Genomic DNA, 10,755 nt, shown 5'->3' on the forward strand with positions numbered 1-10,755 from the left:
GATCTGGATAAACATATGGAGCAGAGGTCCATCAGTAGCTTTAGCCACAAGGTATTGATAGGAACTCTTGGTCTGGGGCAAGGGATGCTCGGTATTCTTGGTGCTTGGGGTGGGGGGAAACAGTGGGAGGGCTTCTAGTGTCCTGGCCCCACACCTGGTATTAGCCCCTGTGTGACAGAGTGTTGGACTGGATGGGCCATTGGCCTGATCCATCACTGGCTTCTCTTATGTTCTTACATTAAACTGTCTGGCAAGTTGTCCCACTCCCTGCAAGGAGACTTCCAATGAACTTGTGGCCAAAACAAAACAAAGCTTATTGCCCCCTAATCTAGAATGATAGAATGCACTTTAAATGCCTTCTGACAGCCCCCAAACAAACGTACAGACTTCTGAGTCAATTCCCATGTAAGCTGTCAGACTAAGAGAAACACTATCATTTGTTTTTAAATGTCTAATGACGTTAACAACAGTCTACCGTTGAAATTCTTCCCTTCGGTTTGCGGCCAGAGAGTTATTAATCAAAAGGGCAAAAATGACAAGGTCAAAGATGGACGTTTCATTCACATGGCATGCCTCAATGTATGAAGAAGCATAGGGCAGGATCAGTGCAGGAAGAGAGTCGCAAAGTATATGGCAGTTTAACAGTCCTGATGCCCTCAGGGGGCCTCAGCTGACAAGAAATTAAGACATGAAAAGCCCTGATTTCCCCTCCTTGTTCCCATACTATGGATCAAACTGTTGGATACTGTAACTCTGCATGCAAGAGGATCTGGGAGGGAAACGGTTAAGAAAATTCTCTCTCTCTCTCTCTGGTACACTTGGCAGTCAGCCTCACCCTCCTATTGGTTCGATGTTGAGCTGTCGTTAGCCCTTGCTTGCCTTCTGTGTTTTATCTTATATCCAGGGGTCATTTCCTGCGGGAGTGCACAGGAGCGGAGCTCCGGCAGTAAGGAGCCCAGGGGCCGCTCCAGCAATGGCAGCAGCTGCGGGGGGGGCATGTGAAAGGTTTCCCCGCCTCCCTGAGCCCCGGGGTGGTGGTCTTCCACTCCTAGGGGCAAATGCCGCCTCTTGTGTCTGATGTCTGAGCGGCAAGGTCATTCTGGCTCCCCCAGCTCTCATTAAAGATAAAGGTAAAGGTTCCCTTGCTCAAAAGCCAGTCGAATCCGACTCTAGGATTGCGGTGCTCATCTCCGTTTCAAAGCCGAAGAGCCAGCGCTGTCCAAAGACGTTTCCGTGGTCATGTGGCCGGCATGAGCTCTCATTAGGGGCTCTTTAAAAAGTTATGGCCGCCGCCATATGTTATGGATAAAAGGAAGTACTTCTTCACCCAAAGAGTGATTAACACGTGGAATTCACTGCCACAAGAGGTGGCGGAGGCTACAAGCATGGACGGCTTCAAAAGGGAATTAGATAAGCATATGGAGCAGAGGTCCGTCAGTGGCTATTAGCCACAAGGTATAGATAGGGGCTTCGGGGCAAGTGATGCTCTGTCTTCTTGGTGCTTGGGGGGGGGACAACAGTGGGAGGGCTTCTAGTGTCCTGGCCCCACTGGTGGCACTCCTGATGGCACCTGGTATTTTTGGCCACTGTGTGACAGGGTGTTGGACTGGATGGGCCTTTGGCCTGATCCAACATTACATTGGCGTCTCTTATGTACTTATGTCAGGAGGTTCCAAGCTAAGCATCCTCCTAGGTTGCCAACTCTGGCTTGAGAAATCCCTGGAGATCTGGGGACACTGTTTGGGAAGAGCAGAGTTTGGGGAGGGGAGGGAGCTCTACGAGGATGGGATGCCATAGCACCAACCCTGCAAATTGTCAGGGGAACTGATCTCTCTAGTCTAAATATCAGTTATAATTCCAGTTTGGTATCTTTAGGATACAGGCAGCCAGAGACAGACTGGGAGGCCAAAACAGCCCTGGAAAGGGCCTTGCTCTAACCATTATACCATGCTGTTTCTCTGCATCAGCACCACTACCACAGACCAAAACATCTCATGTGCTTGGACTGTGGGACTTGGAAGTAAATAGCACATCTGGGGTACAGTGAGCCAAGAAGTCCGTCTGTGGTGATGCCATCAAAATCTGCTGAGCTGTGGAAGACAACCCACCCAGTGAATTGTGCCCCAGTCTTCTAACTCTGAGCTGCATGGAAAAAAGTTTGAGTCCAGTGGGGCCTTTAAGACCAACAAAGTTCAATTCTGGGTATAAGCTTTTGTGTGCACGCACACGATGTATCTGATGAAGTGTGCATGTACCCGAAAGCTTATACCCAGAATGAAACTTTGTTGGTCTTAAAGGGGCCACCGGACTCAAACTTTGTCCAGTTGCTTCAGACCAACATGGCTACCCGCCTGAATCTCAGCTGCATGGATTGCTTTGAAAGTGCAAAAGATACCAGGTTGGCACTGAAACTTCAACTCTTGTTTTTCCATGCCTGGAGACGGTATTTTTTTAAAAAGTCAGCCTGGCAGGTTACTGCGGGATTTATTGCACCGTTAATGTGCCCATAAACAAGAACAACCTGTGTTGATATAGACACCAGTGCTTCATTACTTGTCTTGCTGACTTGGTAAAAATTCAGAGGCGTCGGTATAAAGGGCAGGATGAATGGATCGCCGCAGTTAGGTTGTAAAACCATCTGTGCGGGTGGCCTTTGGACAGCGGCAACTGATAGCCCAAAGGGGGCTGTGCAGCTGTGGCAAAGAGAATTGCTATGCATGGAGGATTGCCAGCGCACGTGGATGCAGTTGCATGGGGCGCCTGCATGCTTTGTGCATTCGAGGAGAGGGAGGAGTAGTGGGTCACCTCTGAATCCTAAAGTCAGGGCCCCCAACCTTTTTGAGCCTGCGGGCACCTTGGAATTCTGATACTGTGTGGTGGGTGCAGCCACAAAAATGGCTGCCACAAAATGGCTTATCTACAGCCACGCAGTGAAGATATTTGTGCCGTGCTGTCAGCTGCTGCCAAAGCAACCTTTTAAAAAAACCCGCACAGTCAATCAAATCTCCAATGGGCAATCAGAAGCCTTGCTGGGCAAAATCCTCACCTGGCCCCACCCACTTTCTAAAAACACTTGGAGGGCACCGTGGTACGCAAGAGGGCACATTGTTGGGGACCCCTGCCTTAAGTTGCATAGAAACAGAAACAAGCCCGCAAATGGCGGTAGTAGAAAGGAAAGTAATAATAACGGAAGGGCTCTGTCTAGAAGAAGAAGAAGAAGAAGCCGCCCTGAGCCTGCATGTGGGGAGGGCGGGGTAGAAATGGAATTAAATAAATAAAGAAGAAGAGGAGGAGGAGGAGATGGGATTTATGCCCCGCTGTTCAGTACCTGAAGTACTCAGAGCGACTGATAGGTGGGGTTGAGAGAACTCTTTCGAGGACTGCTCTTGAGAGAACAGCTCCAAGAGAACTTGTGACAGACCCAAGGTGACACCAGCAGCTGCATGTGGAGGAGTGGGGAATCAAACCCGGTTTTCCCAGATTAAAGTCTGCGTTCCTAACCATCCTGTGGCAAAACTGGGGAGATCACATGCTGGAATCCTCTATTGTATGAGCAAAGAAAAATCACAACACCTAGAAGCCTAGATATTGGGGTGGGAAAGGGGAGAATATCAACATCGTCTATAGGTTTAGAAGCAAGATTTCTTAAATAATGGAAATGGTGGTTCTGAGATATCAGAAGTCTCCTGACTAACAGCGTTACCTTGCTATTAATGAAATTCATGCTCTAAGATGTATTCTGATGAGCATTTTGACGCTCACTCGGGTAGAAGAAGAGTTGGTTTTTATACTCCGCTTTCCTCTACCTTGGAGCTGCGGTGGCTCAAGTGGTTAAGTTGCTGAACTGCAGGCTGGAAGGTCGGTAGTTCAGCAGTTTGAGACCCGAGTGCCGCATGACGGAGTGAGCTCCCATCTCTGGTTCCAGCTCCTGCCAACCTAGCAGTTCGAAAGCAAGAAATTGCAAGTAGATAAATAGGTTCTGAAAGAACCCTGGCTGGCCTAAGGTCACCCAGCAGACTTTGTGTGGAGGAGGAGTGGGGAATAAAACCTTCTTCTCCAGATTAGAGTCTGATGCTCTTAAACCACCACACCACTCTGGCTCTGGCAGTGTGGCTTCATTTGCCCTCACTGACATCGAACATCAAGGGTCACCATGGGTCAGAAGTGACTTGACGGTACTTAACACACAGAGACAATATCAAACTGGATTGGATCCATGACATCATAGAACTATGTGATCCCTGATTGGCTGCGATCATTTGATGAAGTAGAAAGTTGGCCTCTTCAGTTGGGGAAAAACTGGTACAGAAGCAGCGGCAGACTGGGGGAGCTGCGGAGAGACAAAACGTAGCTTTCACATCCCCCAAAAGACTCTGGCTGATTTCGCACTAGAGCTGCCTCGATGTTGCGCTGCCATTTGCCCCGATACCAGAGGTCATTTTGGGGGGATCGCGGGGGAGTTCCCCCGGGTGAGGTACGGGGGGCGGGGCACATGATGAAGCCCCGCCCCCTGCTTCCGGCCACCCCGCTTCCGGCCCTCATTCAGCCAGGAGGAGGCAGGAGAAGAGGGAGGGTAAGTTGCTTCCTCCCTGCCTCCCCCCACCCCTGCCTGCCTGGGGCCAGGGAGGGCCTTTGCGGGGCTTCCTTGCACTCCCGCCGGCCTGGACCGTTGGGGGTAGGGTGTGTGGCCTTATGACACACTTCGGTGATGTCAGGGGGTGTGGCCTTATGACACACTTCCGGTGATGTCAGGGGGTGTGGCATATGCTAATGAGTTATGCTAATAAGTTACCCTAGCTCTTTTTCTACGAAACGACCCCTGATGAAACTGCGGAGGATCATGAAACGGCGGCACAACGTTGAGGCAGCTCTAATGCGAAATCAGCCTCTTTTTTGCCTCAAATGCTTTTGTGAGGGGAAAAGAATATGGTTTGGTTCTAATTTTAACTTTGGCACAAGTCGAAATAGCTTCTCGATGGGAAAGTCCCTCAGAAAAATTCAGTGACTGATTAAAGCGAACTTCCAGTTCAAATAAGTAAAGTTTCCCTCAGTAGTGGTCTCACTCTTTAGCTGCTCAAGGGTGAGGATGGCAGCCACCAGGTGGGACTGGGGTATCCCTTGGAATTGCAGCTCACCTCCAGACGACAGAGACCAGTTCCCCTGGAGAAAATGGGCGCTTTGGAGGGCGGACTCTATGACATTGTACCCTAATGAGGTCCTTCCCTTCCCCGGGCTTTATCCCCAAATCTCCAGGAGTTTCCCAACATAGATCTGGCAACCCTACCACCCCACTCCCTGCTGGTGGACAAGGGGAACCTGGCAACCCTACTCAAGAGCAGGGGTCATTTCCTGCAGGAGCGCACAGGAGCGGAGCTCCGGCAGTAAAGAGCCCAGGGGGCGGGCACATGCAACAAGCCCCACCCCCTGCTCCCAGCAGCCCTCAGTCAGAGCAAGAAGCAACCAGGGAAGTTGCAGAGCTCCCCCCGGCCCCCGGCCCCCTGGCCCAAAACAGTCCAGTGGCACCTTTAAGAGCAAGTTTTGTTCAGGTACAAGCTCTCCCTCCTCTGCAAGGACAGATCTGCACATTCCCCCCCCCCCACAATAGCTAGCCATCCAAAACACTCCAGTGGAGCCTGAGCAATGGGTGTTGCCTTCTGACACACTCCCGGTGATGTCAGGGGGTGTGGCATATGCAAATAAGTTATACTAATGAGTTATGCTAATGAACTCCTGCACCTCTTTTTCTACGAATTGACCCCTGCTCAAGAGTAACCCCATTAGATTATTTGTGGTACCAGGATTTGGACGATAATCGTCCACGTTGGTCTGTTGATGTAATGCAGCATTCTTTCCTTTCTTAGAAATGTTAAAAAACAACAAATAGTTGAATGAGAGCCAGCATGACACAATGGCTACCATGTCGAATTGGGGTCTCTGAGAGCCAGGTTCGAATCCCCACTCTGTGATGGCAGTTTTCCGGGTGACTTTGGGGCAGTCACTCGGTCTCGGTCAATTCGACCTCACAGGTTTGTTCCTGTGAAGATAAAAATGGGAGATGGGAAATCAATTGTGTATGCTGCCTTGGGTCCCAACTGGGGAGCGAAGCAAGGCATAAATGAATGAATGAATGAATGAATGAATGAATGAATAAATGGATTACCTCTGGCTTTCCTGCATTGTGCAGGGGGTTGGACTAGATGACCCTGGAGGTCCCTTCCTACTCTATGATTCTATAATTCTTTAGTGCAAGCCAGTGTGGTGCAGTGGTTAAAGTATTGGAGTAGGATCTGGGAGCCCCAGGTTCGAATCCCTGTTCTCTGATGGAAGTTAGCTGGGTGACCTTGGGCCGCTCATTCTTATCTCATTCTAACCTCCAGGGCTGTTTCTGCGAAGGCAAAATAGAAGAAGGGAGTCCAGTGATGTAAGCCACTCTGGGTTCTCAGTTGAGGAGCAAAGCGAGGTATAAATATTCAAATAACTAAATGAAAATTACCAGCTAGCAGACCCGCCACACGGCATGGGGCCATTCCGGATGGCAATGCAGGGCAATAGAAATAGGATTTTCAGACGGGAATGTCCCCACATTTTGTTGGAAGCTCCAGGTGCGGTGTCACTGCCTCGGCCGCCAGACTTTGTGGCAAGACAGACTAGACCAGTGATGGCGAACCTACGGCACGGGTGCCAAAGGTGGCACTCAGAGCCCTCTCTGTGGGCACGTGTGCCATCGCCCCAGCCAGGCCCAGACCATCATTAAAATGTCGAATTCTCTGCCAAATAATTTTAAGTAAATGAAAGCATTTGGGATTGCTTTCCTTACTTTGTTTGGATCATCTTAAGTTAATGTATGAGTTGTTTTTTTTCTAAAGTAAAACCTCAGTATTCAGGTTAAATTGCCGTGTTGGCGCTTTGCGATAAATAAGTGGGTTTTGGGTCGCAGTTTGGGCACTCGGTCACTGGACTAGACAGCTAGATAGGCCCCCTGACCCTTCTTCCTGTGTTTACTCTTCTGCCACTGTCCCCTTTGAAATGTAGACTGTGTTCTCAGGGACAATTTCCTCCCTCCTGTTTTCTCTCTCAGATGATGACAAACTGTCTCCCTGCACACACCAAGAAGTATTTCTCTGCTAAACGTGCGACATGGCTCTGTGTAGCTCTGTAAGGTGAGTAACCTGGTAAAGTGACACTGCTGCATTTGTAGCTTCACTTAAAGCACTCTGCTAACTAGTGGGAACTGGGCTAACCACACCAGTGAACCTCAATACATTTCCCCTGCCCCAGTCCTCCTGGTGCCATCCCTCCCAGTTTGGTGTAGTGGTTAAGTGCGCAGACTCTAATCTGGGAGAACCGGGTTTGGTTCCCCACTCCTCCAGTTGCAGCTGCTGGATGACCTTGGCCAAGCCATAGTCCTGTCAGAGCTGTTCTTGAAAAAGAGCAGTTTCTGTCAAGAGCTCTCTCAGCCCCACCTACCTCACAGGGTGTCTGTTGTGGGGAGAGGAAGGAAAAGGAGTTTGTAAGCCGCTCGGAGACTCCGAGTGAAGGACGGGGTATAAATCCAATCTCTTCTTCTTCTTCCTCTTCTTCTTCTCTCTTCTCCCACTGGGGGCGAGCTTTCTGAGGGTTTCTCCCAGTAATGGACATAGGAATATAGCTTTATATTGGTGGGACAGTGGCAGCAAAAATGGCTGCCACGCAAGCAGGACTGGGGAAATCCAAACTTTCCCCCACAGCAGCCATGCAGGCTTTGCTGTGATGTTTCCCAAGACTTTGCCGCAAAGCAAGTTTGGGAAAGATCAAAGAAAAGCTGGGGGGAAGCAGGGAGGTACAGGAGTGCACCGCTTTGATGCAAGGCAGGGGGGGCATCCCCCACTTCCCAACAGCATCGAACCCAAGGCAACTAACCCATGTGGGAAATGCCACGTTCATCCGACCTACACCAACCTTGCACTGGCACAAGGGAGCCGGGGGGGGGGGAGGTTTTCCTCTCCTCATAGTCCGAACATGAGATTTCTATCCTATCAGTGTGGAAAGTCTGGGGGGTGTTGTGGTTAGTTGTCATTAGAACTGTGTAAGAAAACAGATGTCTCTACTGCAGGGGTGTCAAAGATGTGGCCCAGGGGCCGGATCAGGCCCCCGGAGGACTTCTATCAGGCCCACAGTGGAACTGGCTGTCTTCTGCTTCTTCTTCTTCCAGTTCTGCTGCTGCTGCGTCATCGTAGATTTGCAGCTTACAGATACACACCTGAGCAGCATACTCAAGATTGCAACAGCACAGACATTTCGATGCAATAATTCAGAGCAAGAGGTGTCAGTTATCAGACACTGTTAAATAAACAAAATATTGCAAGAGTGCTAATGTTTCCAGCATGTTTTTATTTTAAGTAAAAAAAAAACCCTTTATGTTTGTGTCCTTTATAAAGTTTATATCTCCGCTACCTGGCGTTACATTTTATGACACCCATGGCCCGGCCCAACAAGGTCTCATTTATGTCAGATCTGACCCTCATAACAAATGAGTTCGACACCCCTGGTTTAGTGTAATTTGTATAGTATGATTTGTTTACAAAACCTCCAGGTGGCGACTGGAGATCTCCCGCTATTACAACTGATCTCCAAGCGACAGAGATCAGTTCCTCCAGAGGAAACGGCGACTTTGGAGGGCGGACTGTGTGGACTTACGCCCCACTGAAGTCCCTCCCCTCCCCATAGACCCCGGGGCTCCACCCCTGAAACCTCCAGGTATTTCCCAAGCCAGACCTGACAGCCCTATTGCACTGTCAACTCTCCTCCAGACGACTCAGCAGCGGGTCAGAAGAAGTGCAGAACGACTGCTTCATCTCTGGCCCTGTTGTCTCTCTGGCAGAGCTGCTGTGAGCTTGTGGACTCCATTTACTGTCAGCCTATAAATAACCCGACTGGAGCCATCGGTGTCGGGCTCTTGGCTGGGTTTTTGGTCTCTGCGCCTGGCTTGGGAAACGAGGCATGCCATCCGGGTCGCAGACAACATCAAGAACACGTGGCGATTTGTGGACGTCATCCTGCTGTGGCCTTGGCAGGGTGGGGGGAGGGAGGTATAAATAGCTCTTCCAGAGTTGTACATTTTACTTTCGGCTTGGTTGGCTTTTTGCTGGCGTCCCGGGGTTTCCACGGAGCACCGTACCGCTCGCCTCTCTTGCTTCTTGTGCTGGTGAAGACGCATTGCCACATAGGGTTGCCAATCTCTAGGTGGTGGCTGGAAATTTCCATTCAGAGAGCAGGATCTTACCCAGGGGCCATTTAGTAGAAAAAAGGTGCAGGAGCTCATTAGCATAACTTATTTGCATATGGCTGGGGAAGGCGGGGTGGGGCGCCCCGGAGGCCTTCCCTGGGCCCTGCGCCTCGGCATGGGCCAGGGAAGGTGGACGGGCGCTCCAGCAGGAAATGACCCCTAATCCACATATGGCCTCCCCGAGGTTGCTGTCTCCTACTTATTGGCCAGCCATCTACCGGTAACCGGCCATATCCATCAGTACTAATGGGTCGGGATTTTCGCCAGCAGCTATAACTACTGATTTTAAATGTTTAATGTAAATGTTTTACTGTGTTTTAAACCTTACGGTATTATTTAAGATGATGTAACCTGCCCTGAGCCTGCTCGCGGGATGGGCGGGATACAAATATAATAAATAAATAAAGCCCTTCATAGGGCGCACCTATTTGGAGACACAGGGTTGCCAAGTCTGGGTTGGGAAATTCCTGGAGATTTGGGAATGGAGCCAGGGGGAAGGCAGAGTTTGGGGAGCGGAGGGGAAACGGCAGAAACGTCAACCCCAGAGAATCCACCCTGCGAAGCTGCCATTCTTGCCAGGTAGGGCTGCCAACCTCCAGGAGGCTCCTGGAAACCTCCAAGAATTAAAAACTGATCTCCGGACTACAGGGATCGGTTCCCCTGGAGGAAATGGCTGCTTTGGAGCGTGGACTCTGTGCTATTCCATCTCTGCCGAGCTCATTCCCCTCTGCCTGCCCTGCCCGCCCCAGACGCCACCCCTAGATCTCCAGGAATTTCAAAACCCAAATTTGGCAACCTTAATTGCCGGAGGAATCGATCCCGATAGTTTGCAGATCAGTAGTAATGCCAATAAAGCTCCAGGCCCCAACTGGAGGCTGGCAACCCTGATCAGGGCTTCCCCTTTTGTGGGCCTCCGGGAGCTCTGTCCCGCGTTCAATTTCTTCCCCTATTTTGCTCATTTTGCCAACGACAGAAACCAGGCCTGCAGCTTCTCCTTTGGATGTCAGGGGCTCTCAACTTTTTTGAGCTCGTGGGCACCTCTGGAATTCAGACACAGTGTGGTGGGCGCAGCCACAAAATGGCTGCGGAAGAAGGAGGAGGAGGAGGAGGAGGAGGAATCATAGAATCATAGAGTTGGAAGGAACCTCCACGATCATCAACCCCCTGCACAATGCAAGAAATTCACAAATACCTTCCACCCCCCACGCCCCCAGTGACCCCTGCTCCATGCCCAGAAGATGACGAAAAACCTTCAGGATCCCCGGCCAAACTGGCCTGGAGAAAAATTGCTTCCTGACCCCAAAGTGGCGACCAGCATTTCCCTGGGCGTGTAAGAAAGGGCCACAAGAACTAAGCACTGAGGCAACCCTTCCTGCCCTCCCTGTCATGATCTGCCTCAGTTCACAGAATCCACATTGCTGTCAGATGGCCATCTAGCCTCTGTTTGAAAACCTCCCAAGAAGGAGAGCCCACCACCTCCCGGGGAAGCC

The sequence above is a fragment of the Gekko japonicus genome, unplaced genomic scaffold (genome assembly GCF_001447785.1).
Source record: "Gekko japonicus isolate JY-2015 unplaced genomic scaffold, Gekko_japonicus_V1.1 scaffold2843, whole genome shotgun sequence".
Taxonomy (NCBI): Eukaryota; Metazoa; Chordata; class Lepidosauria; order Squamata; family Gekkonidae; genus Gekko; species Gekko japonicus.